Raw genomic sequence first — 27659 nt, 5'->3', positions numbered from 1 at the left:
ATTGACTAGGCTTATATTGACTGGAATTTAGAAGAATAAGAGGGGATCTCATAGAAACATATAAAATTCTGACAGGATTGCACAGGTTAGATGCAGGAAGAATGTTCCCAATGTTGGGGAAGTCCAGAACCAGGGGTCACAGTCTAAGGATAAGGGGAAAGCCATTTAGGACTGAGATGAGGAGAAATGTCTTCACTCAGAGAATTGTGAACCTGTGGAATTCTCTACCACAGAACGTTGTTGAGGATAATTCGTTAGATATATTCAAAAGGGAGTTAGATGTGGCCCTTACGGCTAAAGGGTTCAAGGGGTATGGAGAGAAAGCAGGAATAGGGTACTAAAGTTGTATGATCAGCCATGAACATATTGAATGGTGGTGCAGGCTTGAAGGGCCGAATGGCCTACTCCTGCACCTATTTTCTATGTTTCTATGTTTCTATAGAATGATGGAAGCAGACTCAATGGTAGTTTTCAAAATGCAATCGCGTAAATACTTGAAGGAGAAGAAAATTGCAGGGATATGGGGAAAGAGCAGGAGTGGGACTAACTGGATTGCTCTTCGAAAGAGCTGGCGCAAACTTGATGGGCTGAATGGCCTCCTTCTCTGCTGTACTCTTCTACGACTTTATGTCAGTTGGTGCCTACACCAGTATATACATATCTTGGAAGGTTTAAACTAAAAAGGCACGGGGATGGGAATCTATGCAGGGAGGAAGAGGGAAGTAAAAAGGGGGCAGAAGAAAAGGTAGGAAGGAGAAAAGCAATAGTGGAGGGCAGAGAAATCAAGGGCAAAATTCAAAAAGGGCCACATTACAACATAATTCTAAAATGTCAAAGAGTGTTAAAAAAACAAGCCTGAAGGCTCTGAGGCTCGATGTGAGGAGCATTCGTAATAAGATGGATGAATTAACTGCGCAGATAGCTGTTAATGGATATGATGTAATTGGGATTACGAAGACATGGCTCCAAGGTAACCAAAGCTGGGAACTCAACATCCAGGGGTATTCAATATTCAGGAAGGACAGACAGGAAGGAAAAGGAGGTGGGGTAGCGTTACTGGGTAAAGAGATTAACGCAATAGTAAGGAAGGACATTAGGGTGGATGATATGGAATCTATATGGGTAGAGCTGCAAAACACCAAAGGGCAGAAAAAATTAGTGGGATTTATGTACAGACCACCAAACAGTAGTAGGGAGATTGGGGATGGCATCAAACAGGAAATTAGGGACACGTGCAATAAGGATACAGCAGTTATCATGGATGACTTTAATCTGCATATAGATTGGGCTAACCAAACTGGTAGCAATACTATGGAGGAGGATTTCCTATAGTGTATAAGGGATGGTTTTCTAGGCCAATATGTCGAGGAACCAACTCGAGAGCAAGACATCCTAGACTGCGTCTTGGTCTTGGGTAACGAGAGAGGATTAATTAGCAATCTGGTCGTTCAGGGCCCCTTGGGAAAGAGTGACCATAATATGGCAGAATTCTTCATTAAGATGGAGAGTGACACAGTTAATTCAGAGACTAGGGTCCTGAACTTAAAGAAAGGAAACTTCGACGGTATGAGACGTGAATTGGCTAGGATAGATGGGAGAATGATACTTAAAGGGTTGACAGTATATAGGCAATGGCAGACATTTGAAGATCACATGGATGAACTACAACAATTGCACATCCCTGTCTGGCGTAAGAATAAAAAAGGGAAGGTGGCTCAACCGTGCCTAACAAGGGAAATTAGGGAAAGTGTTAAATCCAAGGAAGAGATATATAAATTGGCCAGAAAAAGCAGCAAACCTGAGGACTGGGAGAAATTTAGAATTCAGCAGAGGACAAAGGGTTTAATGAGGAGGGGAAAAATAGAGTATGAGAGTAAGCTTGCAGGGAACATAAAAACTGACTGCAAAAGCTTCTATAGATATGTGAAGAGAAAAAGATTAGAACATGAGAACAAAAGAACATAAGAACATAAGAATTAGGAACAGGAGTAGGCCATCTGGCCCCTTGAGCCTGCTCCACCATTCAAAAAGATCATGGCTGATCTAACCGTGGACTCAACTCCACTAACCCACCCGCTCCCCATAACCCTTAATTCCCTTAATTCCCTTATTGGTTAAAAATCTATCTATCTGTGATTTGAATACATTCAATGAGCTAGCCTCAACTGCTTCCTTGGGCAGAGAATTCCACAGATTCATAACCCTCTGGGAGAAGAAATTCCTTCTCAACTCGGTTTTAAATTGGCTCCCCCATATTTTGAGGCTGTGCCCCCTAGTTCTAGTCTCCCTGACCAGTGGAAACAACCTCTCTGCCTCTATCTTGTCTATCCCTTTCATTATTTTAAATGTTTCAATAAGATCACCCCTCATCCTTCTGAACTCCAACGAGTAAAGACCCAGTCTACTCAATCTATCATCATAAGGTAACCCCCTCATCTCCGGAATCAGCCTAGTGAATCGTCTCTGTACCCCCTCCAAGGCTAGTATATCCTTCCTCAAGTAAAGTGACCAAAACTGCACGCAGTACTCCAGGTGCGGCCTCACCAATACCCTATACAGTTGCTGCAGGATCTCCCTGCTTTTGTACTCCATCCCTCTTGCAATGAAGGCCAACATTCCATTCGCCTTCCTGATTACCTGCTGCACCTGCAAACTAACTTTTTGGGATTCATGCACAAGGAACTCTCCTGATCTTTGGGCACCCTGTGCGGAGGGGAGTGGGTAAGTCCGAAGGCCTCCTCGTAGGACTGCTCCTGGGCACGGCCAAGGGTGGCATCAGCCGGTCCAGGCAGCGGGCGGTCGAGGGGGTCGTTCAACCTGACTGCCTGCCTCTCTTCCACTCTTACATCCGGTCCAGGGTGTCCTTGGAGATGGAGCACGCGGTGTCCACCGGTACGCTCGCGGCCTTCCGCGAGAGGTGGGCACCGGAGGGACTGGAGTGCATCATCACGCCCGGCAACCAAATTTTAATTTGATTTTACGTTTTTAAGTTTAATTTGTTTTAATTGCCAGTGCTTTTAGTGTCCCCCTTCCCTTTTATAGGGGGCACTGGGGAAAATTGTGATTTTAGTGCCCCAAAAAAAAAAGAAAAACACAAAAAAAAAAGGGGGGAAAAAAAAAAGGGCCTTGTAAATGTCTGGAGTGTCACCCAGGTCGGGTGGCACAGTTTAATGTTTTATGTTTTGCAGGTGAACTCCAAAAAGAGTTTCATGCACAAGGACCGCAGCATGTTGTAATTTCTCCCCATTCAAATAATATTCCCTTTTACTGTTTTTTTCCAAGGTGGATGACCTCACATTTTCCGACATTGTATTCCATCTGCCAAACCTTAGCCCGTTCGCTTAACCTATCCAAATCTCTTTGCAGCCTCTCTGTCCTCTACACAAGCCGCTTTCCCACTAATCTTTGTGTCATCTGCAAATTTTGTTACACTACACTCTGTCCCCTCTTCCAGGTCATCTATGTATATTGTAAATAGTTGTGGTCCCAGCACCGACCCTGTGGCACACCACTAACCACCGATTTCCAACCCGAAAAGGACCCATTTATCCCGACTCTCTGCTTTCTGTTAGCCAGCCAATTCTCAATCCATGCTAATACATTTCCTCTGACTCCGCGTGCCTTTATCTTCTGCAGTAACCTTTTGTGTGGCACCTTATCGAATGCCTTTTGGAAATCTAAATACACCACATCCATCGGGTACACCTCTATCCACCATGCTCATTATATCCTCAAAGAATTCCAGTAAATTAGTTAAACATGATTTCCCTTTCATGAATCCATGTTGCGTCTGCTTGATTGCACTATTCCTATCTAGGTGTCCCGCTATTTCTTCCTTAATGATAGCTTCAAGCATTTTCCCCACTACAGATGTTAAACTAACCGGCCTATAGTTACCTGCCTTTTGTCTGCCCTCTTTTTTAAACAGAGGCGTTACATTAGCTGCTTTCCAATCCGCTGGTACCTCCCCAGAGTCCAGAGAATTTTGGTAGATTATAACGAATGCATCTGCTATAACTTCCGCCATCTCTTTTAATACCCTGGGATGCATTTCATCAGGACCAGGGGACTTGTCTACCTTGAGTCCCATTAGCCTGTCCAGCACTACCCCCCTAGTGATAGTGATTATCTCAAGGTCCTCCCTTCCCACATTCCCGTGACCAGCAATTTTTGGCATGGTTTTTGTGTCTTCCACTGTGAAGACCGAAGCAAAATAATTGTTTAAAGTCTCAGCCATTTCCACATTTCCCATTATTAAATCCCCATTAGTGAAGACTAATGTAGTCCCTTGCAGTCAGAATCAGGTGAATTTATAATGGGGAACAAGGAAATGGCAGACCAATTGAATAAATACTTTGGTTCTGTCTTCACTAAGGAAGACACGAATAACCTCCCGAAAATACTCGGGGACAGAGGGTCTAGCGAGAAGGGGGAACGGATGGAAATCCTTATTTGTCAAGAAATGGTGTTAGGGAAATTGAAGGGACTGAAGGCCGATAAATCCCCAGGGCCTGATAGTCTGCATCCCAGAGTACTTAAGAAAGTGGCCCTAGAAATAGTGAACGCGCTGGTAGTCATTTTCTAGACTCTGGTTCAGTTTCAATGGATTGGAGGGTAGCTAATGTAACCCCACTTTTTAAAAAAGGAGGGAGAGAGAAAAGAGGGAATTATAGACTGGTTAGCTTGACATCAGTAGTGGGGAAAATGTTGGAATCAATTATTAAAGATGTAATCGCAGCGCATTTGGAAAGCAATGATAGGATCGGTCCAAGTCAGCATGAATTTACGAAAGGGAAATCATGCTCGACAAATCTTCGAGAAATTTTTGAGGATGTAACTCGTAGAGTGGATAAGGGAGAACCAGTGGATGTGGTGTATTTGGACTTTCAAAGGGCCTTTGACATGGTCCCACATGAGAGATTAGTGTGCAAAATTAAGGCACATGGTATTGGGGGTAATGTATTGACGTGGATGGAGAACTGGTTGGCAGACAGGAAGCAAAGAGTGGGAATAAACGGGTCCTTTTCCGAATGGCAGGCAGTGATTAGTGGGATACCATAGCGTTCAGTGCTGGAACCCCAGCTATTTACAATATAATGATTTAGACAAAGGAATTGAATGTAATATCTCCAAGTTTGCAGATGACACTAAGCTGGGTGGCAATGTGAGCTGCGAGGAGGATGCTAGGAGGCTGCAGGGGACTTGGACAGGTTAGGTGAATGGCCAAATGCCTGGCAGATACAGTATAATGTGGATAAGTGTGAGGTTATCCACTCTGGTTGCAAAAACAGGAAAGCAGATTATTATCTGAATTGTGACAGATTAGTAAAAGGGGAGACCTGGGTGTCATGGTACATCAGTCATTGAAGGTTGGCATGCAGGTACAGCAGGCACTGAAAAAGACAAATGGCATGTTGGCCTTCTTAGCAAAAGGATTTGAGTATAGGAGCAGGGAGGTCTTACTACAGTTATACAGGGCCTTGGTGAGGCCAACCTTGAATATTGTATTTGTTTTGGTCTCCTAATCTGAGGAAGGACATTCTTGCTATTGAGGGAGTGCAGCGAAGGTTCACCAGACTGATTCCCGGCATGGCAGGATTAACACATCAAGAAAGACTGGATCGCCTCGGCTTATATTGACTGGAATTTAGAAGAATAAGAGGGGATCTCATAGAAACATATAAAATTCTAACGGGATTGGACAGGTTAGATGCAGGAAGAATGTTCCCGATGTTGGGGAAGTCCAGAACCAGGGGTCACAGTCTAAGGATAAGGGGTAAGCCATTTAGCACCGAGATGAGGAGAAATTTCTTCACTCAGAGAATTGTGAACCTGTGGAATTCTCTTCCACAGAAAGCTGTTGAGGCCAGTTCGTTAGATATATTCAAAAGGGGTTAGATGTGGTCCTTACGGCTAAATGGATCAAGGGGTATGGAGAGAAAGCAGGAATGGTGTACTGAAGTTGCATGACCAGCCATGATCATATTCAAGGGTGGTGCAGGCTCGAAGGGCCAAATGGCCTACTCCTGCACCTACTTTCTATTTTTCAATGATACCCATTATTGGAGGGGAGACTCGGAAGATTTTTGAACTTTGTGCTCAGTCCATCCCCTTCACAAGAGGATTGATATGACGCGTGGCACTGGCAATTTCAGAGTCTTACAGGCCAGAACCCAGGTAGGCTCCACTTCCACTAGTTCATCCAACCATACACTGGATTCATCCTGTTGTCCAGGGCATTGGTGGAAGGGGGACCAGGGCTGAGAACATTCCCAGCCTGGAAAATCCCTTCCTTCAGTCTCGCCTTATTTGACATCATGGGCCATGTTTGGAGGCCCATCGGGAATCAGCTGCCAATGCCAATCTGACTGAGACCCAGAGTTTCTGGGTCTAGCTGGAATTCTCATCCCCATTGGGCCTGCTTCCCCTGTACATGTCTATACACTTCTACCATACTGAAGCACCACCACATCATTGGTCAGTGATAACGTCTTGATGAGGTCATGGCTATGTTTCTCTAAAATTAAAGGTCAGATAATGTGGAGTCAGAGGACAACTAGCAGAATGGATAATTAACTGGCTTCAAGACATAAAGCAGAGAGTGCTGATAAAGAGTAGCTATTAACAATGGCAGAAAGTGGAAAGTGGGGTCCCACAAGGATCAGTGCTGGGACCAATGTTGTTCACAATTTATATTAATGATTTCAACTTTGGAATCAAAACACAATGTATAAATTTGCGGATGACACCAAATTTGCGGGGGGGGGGGTGCAGTGCTAGTCAATACTGAGGAGGACTTCAACAATTACAAGAAGACATTAATAAACTTCAGAATGAGCATATAATTGGCAAGTAAATTTCAACACAGAGAAATGCGAGGTATTACATTTTTGCAAGAAAAATTAGGAGGTCACACATTATTTGAAAAATATGAATCTAAATGGGGTAGAAGAGCAAAGGGATCTCGGAGTAGAAACAGACAAATCACTAAAAGTAGCGATGCAGGTTAATAAGGCCATAAAAATAAATCAAGCACTTGGGGTTTATTTCTGAAGGGATAAAATTGAAAAGTAGAGAAGTTATGCTAAACTTGTGTCGAACCTTGGTTAAAAGGACAAAGAGGCACTGGAGAGGGTGCAGAGAAGATTTACAAGGATGATATCAGGAAAGGATGAACAGGCTGGGTCCTTTTTCTCTTGAAAAGAGAGGGCTGAGGGGTGATGTAATAGAGGTCTTTAAAATTATGAAAAATTGAGGTGAATAGTATAGGTGCATTTAAGGGGAGACTAGATAAGCTTAAAAGGGAGAAGGAAATAGAGGATTATGCTGAGAGAGTTAGATGAGGAAAGCTGGGAGGAGGCTCGAGTGGATCATAAATGCTAGCATGGACTGGTTGGGCCAAATGGCCTGTTTATGTGCTGTATAAAATCCAATGTAAAAATATCACCAGATATTTGCTTCCCTTTAAGGCATTGATACTGTCAACAAAGCCGCGCTGTACTGTGTTGAAGGGTTTGTAAAAAACATTCTGCTTTTGGTCTTGAAGGTTTTTGGACCCACTCTCTCCATAACACATCCCTTGCTATTCTGTGCTTCCAACAGTTAAAAAGATAAAATATAATCCAATTAGTACAGTGGAAGCTAGTTTATTTACATTCCAATTATTTACTTTCCCAATCCATCAGAATTTTTTCAGAACAAGGCCCAGCATGAGATATTGAAATTATAATTTTTCTTTCTGTTATTAGTATTTTACTTGTCTTCATTCCCATGTGTAGAGTGTTACTGTACTACATGTGTAAGGCAAAATTTTGGGACGCTCAATTATCCACCAATTGCCATTATCCACTGAGACAGTGGAGGGGTTCCATTATAACAGATAATGAAGGCTCCATTGTTAATAACTTTACTGCTGAACCAACAGTTCTGTTCCTGTATAAGGTGCAGAGGCTCATGTACAATCTTACAATATTTCACCCAAAATTCTACCACAATAATATGGAGATATGGCAATCTGGTTTCTGGATTTTATTTTCAATTACAGATGAAAAAGAGCTATTGAAAATGAATTTCTTTACACTGCCACTTTGACCCTGTTAAACAAGGGAAAAGAACAAAGCCTTTTCTTATTTTGATAGTTGAAGTCTATTGTATCACAGAACACTATCCACTTTGAACTGTGCAGCTGGTAAAATGTGCTGTTTAAGCATAAATGTGCTAACGTATCAGTCAGAGCTCATGCACCAGAATGAATATAACAAAAAACTATTTAGCTATTGTATTTCTAACATGTCTTTTAGTTCAAAATGAAATTGTTCCCTATCCTTTTCTATTGCTTCACGCAAATATAGATTTGTTAAATAAAAACAAAAAAATGGCTGAAATGTACAGCAGGTCACACAGGCTCAAAACAGAGAAAAGATGAGTTAACATTTTGGGTGAACACACTTCATCAGAAATAGGTCTCACAGAGGCGCAATTTTCCCCAGTGATTTGCGCCGTTTTTTTGGAGCAGGCTGCTTTTTTTAGCCTAAGTTGAAAAACCACAGTTTCCCCAATCAATTTGCACCAGCGTAACTCAGTTAGTTACAATTTTTTTAGGTCAGTTTTTTTTTTCAGCCAAAGGGGGCGTAACCAGCCACCTACGCCATTGAGAGAAGTTTGGCCAGCTTTGAGTTACTCCAGTTGTACTTAGGCCAGTGTATGTGGCCTCTGCAGAAAAACCTTCCAGTGATTTAAGGAAATCGACGCTGGACACACTAAAAGAATTGAAAAGCAGCAACTTACCTCAAACCCCACCCGAAGGCTGTCCGGTCCCATTCTCAGTGTGTGAGAGAGAGAGAGAGAAAGAGATAGAGAGAGAGAGAGAGTGGGGCCGTACTGGGAGAATGGGGACCGAGAATGGGACCAGCCGGCAAGCCCTTCGGGCGGGGTTGGAGGTAAGTTGCTGTAATGTGTTGGGAGTTGGCTGTATGCTTAACTTTGCAGCCTCAGCTCGCATTGTGTCCCTGGTTAACATGGCAACCTTTTTGGAGCAGATCAAGGCTCCACCTCCAAAACTAAAGGTCAGGTTACGCCATGCCAAAATGAAGAAATCCAACGGGGAAACTTAGAATATTTTTTTTTGCGTACTTAGGCCCCCCAAAAATCGGGCATAACTCTTCAAGTAAGCCAAAAAAATGCTTTGGGGAAAATTGAGCCCATTGACTCATCTTTTTCTCATTTCAGATCCTCATGGATCTGCTGTATATTTTCAGAAATTTCTGTTTCTATTTCGCCTTTTTAAACTCTATCCATTTATTAGATATTTACATATATACATGTATACCGGCACGGACATGATGGACCGAAATGACCTCCTTCCGTGCTGTAAATCCCAATGATTCTATGCTATGATTGATTGATTCTATTGCCTTTGTGTCAATTTATGTGAAACCAATAATACAAAGGGTTTTTTTAAGTATTGCATTAACATAACCCTCAATGTAATTATCTGCTACAATAGTAAAACTGCTAAGAAAGGATATTAAAATCAGTGTTAATTCAGGTAAAGACTAAGAAAGGGACTATTATAAAGAGAATATCTTAAAGAAGTACAATGCCAACATTTTAAAATCGGTAAAGCAAAAACAGAAACACATTATTTGCCTACTATGTCTTAAACATCACATTTATTCCACACAGTGAGATTAGTAGGCCAAAAGCACTTCTATCATTTATTAAGTGGTGTCTTTTCTGGATGCAATATATCACACCACTAGATATTTCCCACCCAGTCCTTCAGGCACTGGCTGAAACGCAGAGAAAAATCAATATATACAACAGCATGTTTTAATATTGTCCGATAAATGAGTGATATTGTAATTAAAAGATCTTTGAGAGTGACTTATTACAATAAAAACCAGCATATATGTAACTGCAATTTTTTATATATCAAATATATCGTAAATTAATTTTAATGTTGGAGCTAGTTAAACAATCTACAGCATTTTATAACAAAAAAAATCAACTTACAAAATGTTATAATTATTTTTCAACCAAAAAATGTTTGATAAAGTTTTGTTGGAAAAATGTTATCAAGTGTTTTGTTTTACAATTTTCTTTCTTTTACTCCCCGTCTCTTGAAGGTGATGCCTTGCGCAGAGTTGCAGCTGTCTGTTATCTTGGTCAGGTGTGTATTCTGAGGCTGGAATTTTCTGGGGGTTCAGCAGGGGGGGGGGGTCTGGTGGGAAATTTGCGGTTTTGACAGTGGGTCGGCACCCCACCGCTACATGCCTTTCCCACAGACGCATGTGTGATCTCCAATCCGACCCGACCCGCAGAGGGGGACGACCCAATTAAACCAATTATTGTGCTGTTGACAGACGCTTAGAAACATAGAAACATAAAAAATAGGTGCAGGAGTAGGCCATTCGGCCCTTCGAGCCTGCACCACCATTCAATAAGATCATGGCTGATCATTCACCTCAGTAGCCCTTTCCTGCTTTCTCTCCATATCCCTTGATCCCTTTAGCCGTAAGAGCTACATCTAACTCCCTCTTGAATATATCCAATGAACTGGCATCAACAACTCTCTGCGGTAGGGAATTTCACAGGTTAACAACTCTCTGAGTGAGGAAGTTTCTCCTCATCTCAGTCCTAAATGGCTTACCCCTTATCCTGGTTCTGGACTTGCCCAGCATCGGGAACATTCTTCCTGCATCTAACTTGGCCAGCCCCATCAGAATTTTATATGTTTCTGAGATCCCCTCTCATCCTTCTAAACTCCAGTGAATACAGGCCCAGTCGATCCAGTCTCTCCTCATATGTCAGTCCTGCCATCCCGGGAATCAGTCTGGTGAACCTTCACTGCATTCCCTCAATAGCAAAAATGTCCTTCCTCAGATTTGGAGACCAAAACTGAACACAATATTCCAGGTGAGGCCTCACCAAGGCCCTGTACAACTGCAGTAAGACCTCCCTGCTCCTATACTCAAATCCCCTAGCTATGAAGGCCAACATACCATTTGCCTTCTTCACTGCCTGCTGTACCTGCATGCCAACTTTCAATGACTGATGTACCATGACACCCAGCTCTCATTGCACCTCCCCTTTTCCTAATATGCCGCCATTCAGATAATATTCTGACTTCATGTTTTTGCCCCCAAAGTGGATAACTTCACATTTATCCACATTATACTGCATCTGCCATGCATTTGCCCACTCACTTAACCTGTCCAAGTCACCCTGCAGCCTCTTAGCGTCCTCCTCACAGCTCACACCGCCACCCAGCTTAATTCCTTCATCTAAATCATTAATGTATATTGTAAATAGCTGGGGTCCCAGCACTGAGCCCTGCGGCACCCCACTAATCACTGCCTGCCATTCTGAAAAGGACCCATTTATCCCGACTCTCTGCTTCCTGTCTGCCAACCAGTTCTCTATCCACATCAGTACATTACCCCCATACTATGTGCTTTAACTTTGCACACCAATTTTTTGCATGGGACCTTGTCAAAAGCCTTTTGAAAGTCCAAATACACCACATCCACTGGTTCTCTATTGTCCACTCTACTCGTTACATCCTCAAAAAATTCCAGAAAATTGTCAAGCATGATTTCCCTTTCATAAATCCATGTTGACTTGGACCGATCCTGTCACTGCTTTCCAAATGCGCTGCTATTTCATCTTTAATAATTGATTCCAACATTTTCCCCACTACCGATGTCAGGCTAACCGGTCTATAATGTCCCGTTTTCTCTCTTCCTCCTTTTTTAATCTTACCAATCCAATTTAACTGCTTGTCCATGGGGTCCACGCTACTCAGGGACCATGTCTGTGAACCTGAAGCGTGAGCTGAATGGCCATTGCTCCAGCTGATTACTTGACAGCTTCAAATATACAGCAAGAGCTCCCACCTGATAGATCATAATTTTCCTCAGCCACAAGTTGTTTCTCAGTCCATTTCCAGCACAGATTCTGCAGGCTTTCTACTTTCTACTCTCCATCCAGTCTCACCACATTTGAAGAACTCTCTCACCATGTCATCTCTACATCACCAGCCATCTAATTCCATCAGCATGGGCGCCCTTCATAATGTCTCACCTTGGTCCTCAGAATTCCAGCACGATCAGCCCCAAAACCAGCAGCACCAGGCACCAACCTTCTCCCCAACCAACTGATGCTGCACAGGACAAAGCCATCAGCACCCAAGCATTTTGATGCCCGGGAGGCCCGGGATAGCCTCACCATGACCAGATTTACTTCACTTGATGTTGTACACCTTGACTGCCACATCTTGTGCCACGTTGGAACCACCCCACAACAACAGCATAAAGCATTCCTACAATGTTCAAACCATTGCTTTCACACTCACCACCATTGGGGGTGAACCATTATGCCTCACCATTCACTGCAACTCACCATGCCACTTTCAAAGGTGCATACAAATCTGTCCAAGAATTCAAAGTGTTGAAAATAAAGATTTCAATGTTTGACAGCGCATTAACAGAAACTTTACATGAACCTTGGATAAACCACCCAAGTGCCTACTCTTGTGTGTTGTTAGTTGGTATGACTGCACTAGAATTAGGGCGAGTGTGAGGGGTGGATAGTAAGATGGGGATATAATAATGTAGACAGAGAGGGATGGGTGGAGGTGCAAGGTAAATTGGTGCAAGTAAAGATGTGCAGGAGTAGGGTAGGGAGGACAGAGTGATGGGGTGTGATGAGAGGCACAGCAGGATGAGGTTGAGTGTGGCATTGTACTAACATTTCGTGATCTAATGAGATAATTGAAAGGTTTGTGCCACTGCCACCAGGTCCTCCTGACCACATCCCTGCTTGTGCCCTCCTGTGAAATGTGCAACTAGGCTGTGTTGGTCTCCTGGGGAGGTCTATTCTGCCCATTGGAAGGGGAGAGGACCTCCCTGTATGCTGTGATTCCCTCCAGAAGCATATGGAGGGGGTCATGAGAGAACCTTGGTACAGCCATGCACATCCGTGCAGTGATTGTCAGTGTTTGCAGCACTTCAGTGATGTAGAACACTGACAGCAAAAATGTAAAAAGAAAGTTGGCCATGGTTCCTTTAAGGAAACCGGCTGATAAGAGCATAAGAACATAAGAAATAGGAGCAGGAGTAGGTCATTTGGCCCCTCGAGCCTGCTACGCCATTCAATAAGATCATGACTGATCTGATCATGGACTCAGCTCCACTTCCCTGTTCACTCCCCATAACCCTCTACTCCCTTATCGCTCAAAAATCTGTCTATCTCCACCTTAAATATATTCAATGACCCAGCCTCCACAGCTCTCTGGGGCAGAGAATTCCACAGATTTACAACCCTCTGAGAGAAGAAATTCCTCCTCATCTCAGTTTTAAATGGGCGGCCCCTTATTCTGAGACTATGCCCCCTATGGGACTCTTTCCCCCATGAGTAGAAAAAACCTCTCTGCATCCACCTTGTCAAGCCCCCTCATTATCTTTTATGTTTCGATTCCAATGTGTATAGGCCCAACCTACTCAAGGTATCTTCATAAGTCAACCCCCCTCATCTCTGGAATCAATCCAGTGAACCTTCTAGGAACAGCCTCCAATGCAAGTATATGCTTACTTAAATACGGAAACCAAAACTGTACGCAGTACCCCAGGTGTGGCCTCACCAATACCTTGTACAGTTGTAGCAGGACTTCTCTGCTTTTATGCTCTATCCCCCTTGCAATAAAGGCCAACATTCCATTTGCCTTCCTGATTACTTGCTCTACCTGCATACTAACTTTTTGTGTTTCATGCACAAGGACCCCCAGGTCCCTCTGTACTGCAGCACTTTGCAATTTTTCTCCATTTAAATTATAATTTGCTTTTCTATTTTTTTCTGCCAAAGTGGATAATCTCACATTTTCCCACATTATACTCCATCTGGCAAATCTTTGCCCACTCACTTAACCTGTCGATATTCCTTTGCAGATATTTTGTGTCCTCCTCACAATTTGCATTCCCACCCGTCTTTGTATCATCAGCAAACTTGGCTACATTATACTCGGTCCCTTCATCCAAGTTATTAATATAGATTATAAATAGTTGAGTACCCAGCAGCGATCCCTGCGACACCCCACTAGTCACTGTTTGCCAACCGGAAAATTACCCATTTATCCCGACTCTCTGCTTTCTGTTAGTTAGCTAATCCTCTATCCATGCTAATATATTAACCACAACCCCGTGAACTTTTATCTTTGCAGTAACCTTTTATGTGACACCTTATCGAATGCCTTCTGGAAATCCAAATACACCACATCCACTGGTTCCCCCTTATCCACCTGCTCATTACATTCTCAAAGAACTCCAGCAAATTTGTCAAACATGATTTCCCTTTCATAAAATCAAGCTGACTTTGCTTGATTGAATTATGCTTTTCGAAATGTCCTGCTACTGCTTCCTTAATAATGGACTGAACAGGTTCCCACTGGTTCTATAGTTTAGTTCCACTCCAGCGGGGAGTTTGTTGAGCGTGAGGTGGAGCATTGCAGCGAGGGAGATTGAGAAGAGGGTTGGCGCAATGATGCAGCACTGCTTGACCCCGGTCTGGATGTTGATTGGGTCTGAAGTGGATCCGTTGGTCAGGATCAGGGCTTGCATGTCGTCGTGGAGCAGGCAGAGGATGACCACAAACATTTGGGGCAGCCGAAACAGAGGACGACGCTCCATAGTCCCTCACGGTTAACAGGGTCAAAGGCCTTTGTAAGGTCAAAGAAGGCCACGTACAAGGTTTGGTGCTGTTCCCTGCATTTCTATTGCAGTTGTTGCGCCGTAAAGATCATGTCCGTCGTACTATGTAGTGGACGGAATCCGCACTGTGTATCATGCTAAACTATAGAATTAAACTATAGAACCAATGGGAACCTGTTCAACCATTGTTGCCTCCAGGCCAGATCCAAGACCATCCCATCCTCTGTCGTCGAACTACAGTATGCGGACGACGCTTGTGTCTGCGCACATTAAGAGGCTGAACTCCAAGTCATCGTCAACATCTTCACCCAGGCGTACGAAAGCATGGGCCTTACATTAAACATCGTAAGGCAAAGGTCCTCCACCAACCTGTCCCCGCCACACAGCACTGTCCCCCAATCATCAAGATCCACGATGCGGCCCTGGACAACGTGGACCACTTTTCCATACCTCGGTAGTCTTTATTCAGCAAGGGCAGACATTGGCGATGAGGTTCAACATCGCCTCCAGTGCGCCAGCCTGAGGAAGAGAGGGTTCGAAGATCGGGACCTCAAATCTGGCACTAATCTTACGGTCTACAGGACTGTAGTGATACCCGCTCTCCTATATGGCTCAGAGACATGGACCATATAGAGCAGACACCTCAAAACGTTGGAGCAATACCACCAACGATGTCTCCGTAAGATCCTGCAAATCCCCTGGGAGGACAGACGCACCAACGTCAGTGTTCTCGATCAGGCCAACATCCCCAGCATCGAAGCACTGACCACACTTGACCAGCTCCGTTGGAGGGGACACATTGTTGGCATGCCTGACACAAGACTCCCAAAGCAAATGCTCTACTTGGAACTCCTACACGGCAAGCGAGCCCCAGGTGGGCAGAGTAAACATTTCAAGGACACCCTCAAAGCCTCCTTGATAAAGTGCAACATCCCCACCGACATCTGGGAGTTCCTGGCCCAAGACCGCCCGAAGTGGAGGAAGAGCATCCGGGAGGGCGCTGAACACCTCGAGTCTCGTCGCCGAGAGCATGCAGAAAACAAGCGCAGCCAGCGGAAGGAGCATGCGACAAACCAGACTCCCCACCCACCCTTTCCTCCAACGACTATCTGTCCCACCATCGACAGAGACTGTAATTCCTGTATTGGACTTTTCAGTCACCTGAGAACTCACTTTTGGAGTGGAAGCAAGTCTTCCTCGATTTTGAGGGACTGCCTATGATGAAGATGAATAATGGACTCCAGCATTTCCCAATGACAGATGATTGGCTAACTGGTCTATAATTTCCTGCTTTTTGCTTGCCTCCTTTTTTAAATAGGGGTGTTACATTTGTGATTTTCCAATCCGCTGGGACCGCCCCAGAATCCAGGGAATTTTGGTAGATTACAACCAATGCATCCATTATCTCTAGAAACATAGAAACGTAGAAATTTACAGTGCAGAAGGAGGCCATTTCGGCCAACCGACAAAGAGCCGCACGGCCCTCGGTCAGCAGCCCTGAAGGTTATATATAAACCTATGAATAATGAACAATGGCGGAAAAGTAAAGAGCATCCAGCCCAACCAGGCTGTCACACGCAACTGCGACACCCCTTACACTAAAACATTCTGCACTCCACCCCATCCAGAGCCATGTGATCTCCTGGGAGAGGCAAAAACAAGATAAAAACCCAGGCCAAATTAGGGGGAAAAAATCTGGGAAAATTCCTCTCCGACCCATCCAGGCAATCGAAACTAGTCCAGATCATCACCCTGGCCATATTCGATTCCCTGCAGTAGTTACCATTATATCTGCGCTGGCCAACAAGAGGTTATCTAGTCTAATCCCAATTATCAGCTCTTGGTCCGTAACCCTGCAGGTTACGGCACTTTAAGTGCCCATCCAACCATCTCTTAAAAGTGGTGAGGATTTCTGCATCCACCAGACAGTGAGTTTCAGATCCCCGCAACCCTTTGCGTAAAGAAGCCCTCACTCAAATCCCCTCTAAACCTTCCACCAACCACGTTAAACTATGCCCCCTCATAATGGACCCCTCCACCAATGGAAATAGGTTCTTACTATCCACTATGTCCAGGCCCCTCAATATTTTGTTCACCTCAATGAGTTCTCCTCTCAACTTCCGCTGTTCCAATGAGAACAAACCCAATGAGAACTATCCAATCTGTCCTCATAATTAAGATTCTCCAATCCAGGCAGCATCCTCGTAAATCTCCTCTGCACCCTCTGCAGTGCAATCACGTCCTTCCTATAATACGCCGACCAGAACTGCATGCAGTACTCCAGCTGTGGCCTAACCAACATATTATACAATTTAAGCATAACCTTCCTGCTCTTATATTCTATGCCTCGGCCAATAAAGGCAAGCATTCCGTATGCCTTCTTAACCACCTGGACTGCTACTTTCAGGGATCTGTGGACAAGCACTCCAAGGTCCCTTTGTTCATCTACACTATTAAGTGGCCTGCCGCTTAATGTGTATAACTTTTCTTTATTAGCCCTCCTAAAGTGCATCACCTCACACTTCTCTGAATTAACTTCCATTTTCCACTGCTAACCAGTAGATTGATATCCTCCTGCAGCCCATGACTTTCCTCTTCATTATTCTCTGCAGCCACTTTTTTTTAAAGAGCCTAGGATGTAAGGCATCAGGTCCAGGGGACTTGTCCACCTTTAGTCCCATTATTTTACTGTGTATTACTTCATTAGTGATCATGATTGTGTTAAATTCCTCCTTCCCTATAGCCCCATGATTATCCACTATTGGGATGTTTTTAACGTCTTCAACCGTGAAGACCGATACAAAGTCTCTGCCATTTCCCTGTTCTCCATTATTAGTTCCCCAGTCTCATCCTCTAGGGGACCAACATTTACTTTAGCCACTCTTTTCCTTTCTTTGTACCTGTAGAAGCTCTTATTATCTTTTTTTATATTTCGTGCTAGTTTACTTTCATAATCTATCTTCCCTCTCTATCATTTTTTTAGTTGTTCTTTGCTGGCTTTTAAAAGTTTCCCAATCCTCTGGTCACCCACCAGTCTTGACCACATTGTATTCCCTTGTTTTCAATTTGATACCATCCCTTATTTCCTTAGTTAGGCACGGATGGTTATCCCTTCTCTTACAGTCTTTCCTTCTCATTAGGATATATTTTTGTTGCGAGTTATGAAATATCTCCTTAAATGTCTGCCACTGCTCATCAACCGCATGAATGATGTCACCAGACATGCTTCCTCTAATTGGGCTGGGAAATGCGCTGGGTGGACTTAACACGCCCCATCAATGTAAATTCATTTTCCAGAGCGGGATGGAGCCAGCAGTGACCCATCACAGACATCGCCCACCCTGGACCTGCCGAGGTAAGGAAAATCCCGGCCTTATTGTATGAAACAGACAGTGAGTATTGATGGTTATTTGGTCATGGAGGAAAGGGCCATCACATAGGATGCTGCTCTCAGCTGATATGTACACAGTCAGTCTTTCCAGCAGAGATCACTGGATAATGATCAGGAACAGAATTTTCCCCTCACTCGACAAGGACACTGAAGCCAAATGTCGTGTCCTCACCATCACAGGACGGAGAAAAGCTAACTAGAGATCAAAGCTGGAACCTTCCTAGTCTTATTGACTCAGGCAACATATTTACCCACTTTATCAAATTAACGCGGAGCATCATGCATCCTTCAATGGCTTTAATGAAAGAATAGGCACAACAAAGATTTATTGAGCATAGGTACAGAAAAATCATCGTAATGTAATGTGTAATTGTGTGATTCATACATGCTGGGTTGAATAATGGAGTTCCAAAACAGTGTTGGAAATTTCACAGGGGTTGAAGAGGGCAAGTGGTGGGTTCTTACAAGGAGTAAAATTTGGCCCTAAAGATCCTGTATTGGGGAAGGCAGAATTTGTGCTTTTTGCAATTGAGCCTTTGCGAGGCCAGAAATATCTGACAGGGGCATTTTATGCAGAGGTTACACTGCATGTAAATTCCATCATCTGTCATAAATTCTGTAAGTTTTAGGGTGTACTGAAGAAGTACCCACCCTCACAGAGACTGCCACATGCAAATGACAGAGTTAGGAAGCAATGACATTACCTGTCCAAAATTCTGTGACTTCCACATTCCCATCCATTCTTGAAAATGTGCCCCTTGGTTTACAAGGAACGGTTCATCAAGGCAGAAGTACTTGGTTAAAACGATACTTCTCAAATGAAATTGCATGCAGAGATTGCATCAACTCTTCACACAAGCCATTGTTTTGGCAGCATTAGTTTGCCAAAGAGCCCATGGCAGAGTGAGCCGGTGTCATATCTATCCCAGGAATTAAGGATTCTGAAACACATCAGCCGAGTGTGCCTGCCCAATGTCACCGACGAGACATCGGCAATTCTCATGGTCAGGCATCATTATAATTCTGTCAGGCGAGCTGCTCATGCATTTTGAGCAGCTCGCCGATTGATGGGGCGGGAAAATTTCACCGCGGAGCAAAGACAATCCAAGCAAGTCGGCGGGAATGGCGGGGTGGGGGCGGATGGGATGAGGTGATCTGAGGGTGGACTGTGGAGTGTCGGACTTTGTGGAGGATAACCTTTCTGGGACCAGGAGGAGCATTAATGTTCTTCCTGACATCACAAAGATCATTTACAAATCTTGGCCTGGAGTTTCCATTAGATTGCACTGTTTTAGTCAGCGCAATTCACCTGAAATCGACCAAACCAGCGCAAAGGTCACAGAATTGCAAGTGCAAATTACATCCAACACAACTCGAGTTATCACGATCTTTTGTACTAGTTTAAAAAACATTGCGTTGGAAGCCATACCCGCCCACAACACTGGCCACGCCCCCAGATTGAATTAATCACCATGGCAAGTTTCCGCTAATTGTGCTTGTTCTCGGGCCTTGGAGGAGGCTCTTAAAATTAAGCTTTTTTTAATGGCGTAAGGGCACCTTTTAAAAGTTTTTGAATATAATTTTTTTCAAATTTACTAAGCAACTGACTACTGTACGCCGATGTAACTAGTTCTATGTAGTATTTTAAGGTCATGTTCAGTTATTCAATATCGGGTTACTCACAGGTGGTGAACTGGACACTGTGATTAAAATGCTTATTTTTTGTGATAAACCCATTTTCAGTTGTGTTAATCAAATTGCAGCAAGTTACCGCTCTTAAATATATCCAGGAATATTGTTTAAAACATTAAAAACATATATGTTTTAAAACACTGCTCGATTGTGCTGGTTCATGGCAGATTTTGCATTCGATGATATGCAAATAAGTTTAAGCGAAAACTTAAGGAAGAAAAAACACTCCTCAAAACTAGCGCAATTCTGGGCGCATTTTACTCCCGGATTGCCTATTGCGTCCAAAGCGGAAACTCTACCCCGTTATATTTAACTTTTCTTGAGTGACCTGCAGCTTGAATTACTGGTTAGGCCACTCAGCACCATGGTGCACCCTCCACTCATTCGGACCTCAAAATTGTATCCTGCTGTCACAGGACCCTGATTTGTGTGGGTTCAAGAGGCTCTGCCTGTTTCCAGCAGGTGCCTGGGCTGTTCATATCAAAGACCCCACCACAATGGTAGCATGTAGTGCACCCGGATTTTCAGCTCACAACCATCTTGTTCCAATCTGGTGGAAGGATGAAAATCGGACCCATTATGTTAAATCAGAATGCAGCATTGCCATGGTTAGTTGTATAGATTAAACTTGGTCTTCACAAATACCACTTGCCTTGTAGATGAGCCTCGTACAATAATGGAGGCTGGTAACACAAGAAACTTTTCTATATGACTCCTAGTCCTCTTCTTAAAACTGAATTTCCGCTCTATACCTGTGAAGGACAGTTGGGCGTAATGGGTTCGATTTCCTGGTCCGGGGTGGTGTCGTTGATCCTTTGGGTGTGTGTTGTGGGTTCGAAAAAGGTGGTTTCTGCTGTGCGTTGTTCAGGACAGTCTGTGAAATGCAGCCTCGTTTGGTCCAAGTGCTTTCTGCAAATTTGTCCATTGTCTAGTTTGACTACAAACACCCGACTCCCTTCTTTAGCTATCACCGTGCCCGCGATCCACTTGGGACCATGTCCATAGTTTAGCACATACACAGGGTCATTCAGATCAATTTCCCGTGACACAGTGGTGCGACCATCGTTTACATTTTGTTGCTGCCGCCTGCTCTCTACCTGATCATGCAGGTTGGGGTGAACCAGCGAGAGTCTGGTTTTAAGTGTCCTTTTCATGAGTAGCTCAGCCGGAGGTACCCTTGTGAGCGAGTGGGGTCTCATGTGGTAGCTGAGCAGTACTCGGGACAGGAGGGTTTGGAGTGAGCCTTCTGTGACTTGTTTAAGGCTCTGTTTGATTGTTTGTACTGCCCGCTCTGCCTGCCCATTGGAGGCTGGTTTAAACGGGGCCGAGGTGACAAATTTGATCCCATTGCGGATCATGAATTCTTTAAACTCGGCACTGGTGAAACATGGCCCGTTATCACTGACCAGTATGTCAGGCAGGCCGTGGGTGGCAAACATGGCCCTCAGGCCTTCAATGGTGGCGGTGGTGGTGCTTTCCGACATTATTTCACATTCAGTCCATTTTGAAAAAGCATCCACCACCACCAGGAACATTTTACTGAGAAACGGGCCCGCATAGTCAACATGGATCCTTGCCCAAGGTCTGGAGGGCCAGGACCACAAACTTAATGGTGCCTCTCTGGGCATGTTGCTCAACTGAGCACATAGGCTGCATTGCCGTACACAGGACTCGAAGTCAGAGTCGATACCAGGCCACCACACATGGGATCTGGCTATCGCTTTCATCATTACTATAACCGGGTGTGTGCTGTGGAGATCCGAGATGAACGTCTCCCTGCCCTTTTTGGGAAGCACTACGCAGTTACCCCACAACAGGCAGTCTGCCTGAATGGACCGCTTGTCCTTTTGCCGCTGGAACGGCTTGATTAGCTCTTGCATTTCAACGGGGATGCTGGCCCAGCTCCCATGCAGTAAACAGTTTTTTATTAGGGACAGCAGAGAATCTTGGCTGGTCCAAGTCCTAATCTGGTGGGCCGTGACGGGTGATTTATCATTTTGAAACGCTTCCATGAGCATCAACAAGTCTGCGGGCTGCGCCATTTCCACCCCCGTGCTGGGCAATGGTAGCCGACTGAGAGCATCCACACAGTTCTCGGTGCCTGGCCTGTAGCGGATGGTATAGTTATACGTTGATAACGCAAGCACCCACCTTTGTATGCGGGCTGAGGCATTAGTATTTATCCCCTTGTTTTCAGAGAACAGGGATATGAGGGGCTTGTGATCGGTTTCCAGCTCAAATTTGAGGCCAAACAGGTACTGATGCATTTTCTTTACCCCGAACACACACGCTAATGCTCGTTCTCAATCATGCTGTAGGCACTCTTGGCCTTAGACAAGCTCCTGGAGGCATAGGCAACAGGTTGCAACTTCCCCGCAACGTTAGCTTGTTGTAATACACATCCGACTCCGTACAACGACACATCACATGCTAGCACAAGTCTTTTACATGGGTTATACAATACAAGCAGCTTGTTGGAGTATAAAATGTTTCTGGCTTTCTCAAAAGCAATTACTTGTTTTTTTTCCCCATACCCAGTTCTCACCTTTACGCAAAAACACATTTAGGGTCTCTAAGAGGGTGCTTAACCCCGGTCGGAAGTTACCAAAAGAGTTGAGGAGTCCCAGGAACGACCACAGCTCCGTGACATTCTGTGGCCCGTGGCCTGATAGCCTCTGACTTGGCGTCTATGGGCCGAAAGCCGTCCGCCGCGATCTTTCTCTCCAAAAACTCTACTTCTGTTGCCATGAAGACGCATTTTGACCTCTTCAGCCGCAGCCCGACGTGATCCAGTTGCTGGAGGACCTCCTCCAGGTTTTGTAGGTGCTCAACGGTGTCCCGACCCGTGACCAATATGTCGTCCTGAAAAACCACTGTGCGTGGTACCGACTTGATTAGGCTCTCCATGTTTCTCTGGAAGATCACTGCAGCCGACCGAATTCCAAATGGGCATCCGTTGTTGATGAACAGTCCCTTGTCCGTGTTGATGCAGGTGAGGCCCTTCGAAGACTCCTCCAGCTCCTGCGTCATGTAGGCCGAAGTCAGGTCGAGCTTGGTGAATGTCTTGCCTCCTGCCAGTGTCGCAAATAGGTCATCTGCCTTGGGTAGTGGGTATTGGTCCTGTGGCGAGAAACGATTAATAGTTACTTTACAATCGCTGCAAATCCTGAATGTGCTATCACTTTTGAGTACTGGAACAATCGGGCTGGCCCACTCGCTAAATTCCACTGGGGAGATGATGCCCTCGTGTTGCAGCCTGTCCAGCTCGATTTCCACTCTCTTCCTCATCATATGAGGTACCGCTCGCGTCTTGTGGTGAATGGGTTTTGCTTCTGGGACCAAGTGAATCCACACCTTTGCCCTGGAAAAGTTTCCAATGCCTGGCTCAAAAAGGGAAGGAAATTTGTTAAGAATCTGGGTACATGAGGCCTCATCGACATGTGATAGCGCTCGGATGTCATCCCAGTTCCAACGGATTTTGCCCAGCCAGCTCCTTCCAAGCAGTGTGGGGCCATTGCCCGGGACAATCCAGAGTGGCAGTTCGTGCACTGTGCCCTCGTAGGTGACCTTGACCATAGCGCTGCCCAGGACAGTGATAAGCTCTTTGGTGTACGTTATCAGTTTCATGTGGATGGGGCTCAGGTCTGGTCTGAGTGCCTTGTTGTACCACAGTCTCTCAAACATCTTTTTACTCATGATGGATTGGCTAGCGCTAGTGTCCAGTTCCATGGCTACAGGTAAGCCATTCAATTTTACATTTAGCATTATAGGTGGACATTTCGTCAAAAATGTGTGCACCCCGTGTACTTCAGAATCTGTCTCCTCTCTCTCAGGCTCGAAATTGCTTTGATCCACCATGGACCGATCTTCCTCTGCCAGTGGTGGTTAGCAGGTTTTGCAGAGCTTGCAGCTCGTCTGCAAGCTCGTTGGAGGTGCCCCATTGTTCCACAGCTCTTGCAAACATCCCCTTTGAAGCAGCATGAATAGGCTGAGTGGAAACCTCCACAACACCAACAAGGTGTGAATTGCCTTGCATTCATCCTTTGTTGCGGACTCTGAGTCATCTGGATCAACTGAGGCCTGCTGGCAGTTGCAGATTCGTGGTTTCTGCCCTGTACATTTCTGCTCACAAACACAGTTCCAGTTAATTTATGAACATTGCTAGCACTTGTGTGCTGAGAGATTTGTTTGGTGTTATCACTGGTGGACATAAACGCCTGTACTATTGCAATGGCCTTACAGAGGGTCGGTGTCTCTATAGTCAAAAGTTTTCTTAGGATAGTCTCATGGCCAATGCCCAGTACAAAAAAGTCTCTGAGCATTTGCTCCAGGTAGCCATCAAACTTACATTGTCCTGCAAGTCGCCTTAGCTCGGCGACGTAGTTCACCACTTCCTGACCTTCAGATCGCTGACACGTGTAGAACCGATACCTCGCCATCAGCACGCTCTCCCTCGAGTTAAGATGCTCCCGAACCAGTGTACACAGCTCCTTATATGACTTATCTGTGGGTTTCACCAGAGCCAGAAGATTCTTCATGAAGCTGTAGGTCGGTGCCCCGCAGACCGTGAGGAGGACCGCTCTCCTTTTTGCAGCGCTTCCTTCTCCATCCAGCTCATTGGCGACAAAGTACTGATCTAGCCGTTCGACATAGGCTTCCCAGTCCTCACCGTCCGAGAACTTCTCCAGGATGCCCACAGTTTGCTGCATCTTTGGATTCGTATACTCATTGCCAGTTGTTCTGTTCCTAACACAGATGAGACTGCACACAGGGAGGTTAAAGTAACAGTGATCTCAGTCTTTATTAAGACACTCCAGGGTGAGGAACAGGCCTTAGGGGCCGGCTTATATACAGTGCTCCCAAGGGATACTGGGATCCCTTGGGACTTCAGGGGATGCACTCCCTGGTGGCGGAACATGGGAGTGCATGCTTTACAGATACACAACAAGATGACCAAAAGCTTGGTCACAGGGGTAGGTTTAAGTAGCGTCTTAAAAGAGGAAAGAAAGGTAGAGAGGCAGAACGGTTTAGGGAGTGAATTCCAGAGCTTAGGATCTTGGCAGCGGAAGGCTTGGCCTCCAATGGTGGAGCGATTAAAATTGAGGTGCTGAAGAGGACAGAATTAGAGGAGCACAGATTTCTCGGAGGGTTACAGGGCTGGAGGAGATTACCGTCATGGGGGAGAAATTCAGTCACGCCTCTGTTGCAGCGTTAGCCCAGGCGGAGGGGTAAATTTTGCACCAGCAAGTGGTTTGCGTCTGCAGCCACAAAATTCATCAGCTGGGCCCTGAGTTTGGAGCGGAGCACTAAGGGAGACATTGCACACCAACGCTAGGCCGGCTGAGCAAGCGAAAATCCTGAGCCAAACAGCCGACCTCAGAGCGACCAAAGAGAGGCCTCGGGGGAAAAAGGAACAGCAAAAACATTCCCAATAAATATCTCATGCCACCACAACATAAATCGCAACACAAAAACATTAAAAACAATCATACTTACCTCAGGTTGACACTACTTACCTCACTGCGGCTGTTACAGTTTGGATTGTCAGCTTCCACAGGTGTTTGCACCAGGGCGCACTACGGGGGGGCTAATAGTCGGGCATGATCCAAATATCGAGCCGGTGTAGCAACCAGGGGCGTTGCACGCCAGCTTGCCACTTCCAGGCGGTAATGCTCCCTGCTCCCTCGGTACCAGCACCAAATGTCACGCCTGGGGTGGTGGAAGCTGGCTGCCCGCCTGGAAGTGCTTACCATTGCCATTGCTGCCCCTCCGGGGCACTAACTGGGATGGTATAAGACTGAAAATCCAGCCCATGGAGTTTATATTAGTAAAGGGCTGACAAAACAGCCAGATCTTTAAAGCCATTGAATATTTTTACTGTCATTTGTACACTAGTTACCAGAGCTCTAAAAGAAGCTGGTGGTGATAAACCTGTACCTGGATTATGAAGGTGCCATTAAAGAAGTACTGAGGGTCACTTTCAACTTCACCGCTTGAGCAGTGGTGTGGGTGAGTGGATCACCTGTCTATTATAGAACTAGAATGAGATGAAAATCAGACGTATTCTGTAATAGGCGGACATTCCACTCCCCTAGGCCCGGGTGCAAAGTTAAAATTCTCGCCCACTGTCTGTGAGGGAGAACAGCTGCATGGTTAGAAAGAGAGTTTACATTTGTATAACACCATTCATGTCCTCAGGACATCCAAAAAACTACTTCAGAGCCACACTATTTTGTGGACAAATGACACAAGTTAATTTGTACACAGCAAAGTCTCTCAAACAGCAATGAGATAAATTATCAGATCCATTTTGGAGGTGTTGGTTGAAGGATAAATGTTGGCCAGGAAACTGGGAGAACTCTCCTGCTCAGTGCATAGTGCCATGGGAATTTTTACATTCACCTGAACACAGGCAAATGTGACCTCAGTTTTGTGCCTCATTCAAAAGACAGCACCTCTGACAATTCCTCAGCGTGGCAACAAATGTCAGACTAGATCAAGTGCTTAAGTCCTGTTATGGACTTGAACCTACAAATGTTTAGAGTTCGAGGCAAAAGTGCCGCCCCACAGCGAAATCTCGAGAGATGATGTGCAAGTATTGCAATAACTTCTACAATAAAATGGCACTGTATCTGATTATTTGGCATTCAAAGTTATGTCAAATTTTGTCAATGGCATTATTTTCACAGTCGAAATTTTTTTTTAATTGCATCAAATTTCACTGGCTTTTTAAAAATGTTGTTTTAATTTGAAAATAAATCTTTGCTTCTGTTTAGATGTCCAGACACCATAATATGGCTAAGAAGGCAGGAAGGTGAATGTACTCAGGTCTCTATCACTGCCATTCTTCAGACCATAAGAATGCACAGGACTGGCAAAAATCATTGTAATCCATCTGGCCAGTCTCAAAGAAACTCTTGACCCAGCTTCCAAAATGTTCATGGGATTGGCCTAAGCTGATCCTCACTTTAACTTTCCTTACTTTTCTTGTTTTGGGGTAGCACCTAACCTATGTTCACCATTTCTACTTGGTTAACTATATTTTATTAAAAATCTTATGTCTGTGTGCATTTCCTGTCGACAAAATCTTATTTCCTGCCGTGATGTTTTTTGACAGACTCTTGTGTTGTTCTTTTCCATTATATATGGCTGTATTCATATTTATAATAGAAAGTGCTTATGTAAACTGGTCACACAGTAATTGCATCCTCTCACCAGTGGTGGTGCTGTAACACCTCAGTTTTGCATTTCTCAGCTCCTTAACTTGTCCTACAAAGTCCTATGCTTCAAATGTCTCTACTTCTCTGTTTCACAAATTGCTGTAAATTTTGCTATTTAATTATAAATAATAACATAAAATAAAAGGATTATATAAAAATAAGAACAGAATGTATCACTTAAAAATGGGGACAGAATACATAAATATTTCATATATATCCAGCTATATATTTTTTTTAATCTTACATCTGAACATCCTGCCCCAATTAGCCGCTGTCCTCTAACCCCACATCACCTGAAGAATACATTTGGTCTTGACTCCTGTGTGCAACACCCAGGGAGATTAACTGGGATATAAATATAAATTCAAGTGGCATGACTAACATCAGAAATTCAGCTGCTGGGGAACAGCAACCATGAATGCAAAACGTGGTTAAAAACCTCAATGTGCTTCTTCAACTTGCAGACTTCTCATTGTTTTCTTAAAACTTATTATTCTGTCTTTATAGCGCAAAGAACTATAAATGCTGGGAGTACTGTAAGTACAGTTCTTTTTTAGTAAACCAATAGCCAAAATATTTGTTACTTTTATTTTTAAAAATAAAATAATTCCTTTTACAAAATAAAACAATATTCAATTCAAAGTCTTTTCA

The 27659-nt window shown here is 44.5% G+C and overlaps 1 protein-coding gene across 1 annotated transcript in view; it reads right to left on the bottom strand.

The window, feature by feature from the left end:
- Positions 1-27659, bottom strand: part of LOC139266641 (PC3-like endoprotease variant B) — a gene marked incomplete at its 3' end in the record, with an annotated part of 827273 nt that overhangs the window by 59421 nt on the left and 740193 nt on the right. The gene's annotated exons all lie outside the window — the stretch shown is intronic.

The sequence above is a fragment of the Pristiophorus japonicus genome, chromosome 7 (genome assembly GCF_044704955.1).
Source record: "Pristiophorus japonicus isolate sPriJap1 chromosome 7, sPriJap1.hap1, whole genome shotgun sequence".
NCBI lineage: Eukaryota > Metazoa > Chordata > Chondrichthyes > Pristiophoridae > Pristiophorus > Pristiophorus japonicus.
This window is presented reverse-complemented; position numbering and strand designations above follow the sequence as displayed.